Genomic DNA, 3,721 nt, shown 5'->3' on the forward strand with positions numbered 1-3,721 from the left:
GTTTTAAGCTTGTTTCAATTGAGTTTAAGCTTGTAAAAATACAGTGTTCCCTCATTTATTACAGGGGTTATGTTCTAAAAAATAACCCAGCATCAGTGAAATCCATAAAGTTTAGATGTTTTAAGGCTGTAAACGTCTTCACTACACATTTCTAAACTTTTTCTCAGACACACATGAACATTTTTACACTTTTCTATTTTGTTTAAACGCTAAAAGTTTGACCTTTCATAGAAAAATAGGTCCAGAATTCTTAAAAAAAAAATCAAAATTAGATCTGATTGTGATTAAAAGTGTGTAAATCTGGCAAACTGAACAAATTCTGGAGATTAATTTATGGAGAGAAACAAGTATAACCCCGATTTATGTGTGTGTAATTCTTGATTAGTGTGTAACTTTGGATTTGCGTGTGCATAATTCCTTAACTGGGCGTAATTTAGGATTTGTGTGTTCATATTCCTAATTGTGTGTGCATAATTCTTGATTTGTAACTCATAAAATACATTATGTGCATAAGTACAAAAATAATTAAATTAAAAAACTATAAATTTAAATTTACACATTAAAAAAATTTAAATTACACAGCTTGAAACTAATTAAATATGCAAATTAAAAAAAATCACGCATGAATCCCTCTTAAGCACATATAAAATCTCAGTTACGCATGCACAAATAAAGAAAAGGTACACACAAATCAAGAATAAGTACGCACAAATTCTAATTTACGCACAAATCAAGAATTATACACCCACAAATTGGAGTGAGTCTATTTTCTCTCCATATTAATTGAAAAGATCTACAGCCAATCAGAACGTAAAACACAGTTCACTGTGCAACAAAAAAACATGCACTAAAAAAATCTGCAAAACAGCAAGACTGTAAAAGGTTTTCCATTTAGCGACAAAACAATGACTTTTTAGGGTCTTTTCTTAAGCAGTTACATGTATAAATAGACAGTCTGGAGTTATTCTTTGGATCATTTTTCAAATTAATGTCATTTTTTGGGGGGTAAAACTCAATTCTGCCATATTTGAGATCTAAAATCTGGCATTAAACCATTAACCAGCCTGGTTGTGCTTTTGTGAAAAATGTTTAAACTCAATATCTAAAGATTGCTCTTTCATTTTTATTTAAGCTTTAAACTTTTTTTTTAATTTAATAAATTCATATGTCTGTTTTAAATTGTTTTAAATTATTACAATTACTAATTAAAAAACAAACAAACAAGAATTTACACAGAAAAAAAATAAAAAAAGAGTCATACTGTGCAAAAAAAACACTTCTAATGAAAATAACTCACTTTTTAATCAGCATTTCTTTTTGATTCTAAATGATATAGGAGTCTCCAAGGTAATAAGATAATAAAAAAGTACATAATTTCTCTGTTTATTTATTTATTTAATAGAAGAGTCCACAATTTGGCTGAAGGACTTTTGGCAGCACCCAAATGCGGTCACATGTCTTGTGGTTTAACCAGTCAAACGGGTATAAAGTTCAAATTTCTCAAAGGCCAATTAAAAGAATAATCCTTCTCTGAGTTTGTTATGATCAAAATTTCCTAACCTTGATCCCACCGTCATCTCACTTAGTGGATCTGACCAAATAATTGAAAACAGGTAAACATCGTCACCTGATTTTAAAAGGCTTATCTTTATTTTATGGTGCACAAAGACACACACTTGCAGTGAGATTAATTTCTCCCCCCTTTCTGATTCTTGGAACAGATGAGTCAAACTATTCCACGGAATGGAGGAGTTAATGCGCCACTTTGTACTACACCTAAGAGGAGGAGACCAAACTTTGTGCGTGACAGAAACAACAACTTGTGGAATTGTGGTAGAGTGAGACTGGAAAGTTGTCGTACCAAAGCCTTAAAAATGGGATCCAATGTATGACACTAAGCATTAAGGGGGTTGGATTTTGGGGGTCAAATAGTTTCCAAGCACGTCTGTGTCTGCAGCTCACCACTCCCACAGGGGATGGGTCAAATCAGACTGACCGTGTACAAACAACCCTGGTGTATTTGTTTTTGGTTAAGTATTTATAGCTCTGTATGCTTTGCATACCAGTAAAAAGGTGTTTTGACAAATCGTAAACTGGGATTGTCCTTGAAAAACACTGTTATGTCACACTCTATGGCAGTGAAAGGTAGTGTTGGTACGGGCCTGCCCCACTCCCCGACATCATTCTATTTAAAATGCAATAAAACTGGAGACCAATATTGGAGATAACCAGGCGGTGCAAGTGAATGCATCAAAAGGAGAACAGCTTGTAGCACCTACCTCACTGCTGCAAGCTTTTTCCAACTGCATTTTTTCATTTCTCTTAATATTAAACAATTTGAATGAAGAAACATTTAGATTTTTAATTCTCCTTCCTCATTAAAAAAAAGCCACAAGAACATCTAGAAACAGCTTTCACTGGAATGGGTTCATCTTGATACCGCGTTAACCTTTGCCACAATTGAGACTTGTTTGACAGTATGCAGTCTTTATCTTTGTATCAGTAGATACGCTGCAACGTAACCCTGATGAAATCATAAGGTGTGAAAGGACCATTCAAAAAAAGTTGCACAATACTAAAAAAAAAAAAATGACAAAACAAAGTGAGTGCGTAATAAAGATCCGAAACGGCCAGATGGAATGTAAAACAATGCAGTGAGAAAGCACATTTAGTTCCTGGAAAGCTTTCTTAGAAAGACGTTCTATGACAAAAGGCTGAAGGACAAATATAATAGACACAATAAAATAAAGGTATTCTATGTATACAATTAATGCATAGTTGACAGTCTCATGGCTGTAACATAGACAGGGATTATGTTGAAAGAGTAGCTTAGGTTTATTTATTTTAAAGAGCTTTTTTTCACATTATATTATTCTTTACTGCTTATTTATCTTTGAAGGCCGACGATCCACTCACATGACCTTTACGATCGATTGACGTAAGTCTGCTACACACAGGTATGCAGACTTGGAGATAGAAAAATATTTTAAATATTAAAATAAAGGTGCTTTTGTTCTTTTAAAACTGAGAAGCAGGTACCTGTATTTGACTATTGTGATGCGTATGAATTTCCCGGAACACACAAGACAAGGAAGTCCAAGCCCTGCAAAACAAGCCACACCCCCTTTTAAAAAAAATTATTATTTCAATTTTATGTAAAATTTACTGGTTAATGTCCCATCAGTGGCGGTGAATTTCACGCCCTTCATCTCAATTAAGACAACAAATTACTGACAGTCTTTGCTCACTATTCCATATTTCTAATGCTTCTTATTGTTGTGCTTCTTGATAATTTGTGAAATATTGTGCAAAATAGAAACATACTTTGCTGCTTTAAATGTAATACTTTAATGAACTTCACAGAAAAGTGTAAAACATTTGTCAGTTTCATTGCTGGAAAAGTTAAATATGAATAAATGTGGTTTTGTCATCCACATTCATTTTGATTGTATTCTCATATAACAGAAGTTGATCAATTATGTTGACATTTTATTAATTTGAATTCCTTTAGTGAATATTGTAACTTTTTTTTTGGCTCTGCAATTAGAAAACCAACCAATCATAGTCTAGAAATCACTGAAATAAAATCAAATGAAGCTTTTCTTCCCCTAATGAACACATTTCTCTTATATTAGACAAATATGTTATTTTATAACAGAATAAAAACAGAAGAAAATACCGTATTTTCCGGACTATAAGTCGCGGTTTTTTTCATAGATTG

This window comes from Oryzias melastigma, linkage group LG18 (assembly GCF_002922805.2).
Source record: "Oryzias melastigma strain HK-1 linkage group LG18, ASM292280v2, whole genome shotgun sequence".
Taxonomy (NCBI): domain Eukaryota; kingdom Metazoa; phylum Chordata; class Actinopteri; order Beloniformes; family Adrianichthyidae; genus Oryzias; species Oryzias melastigma.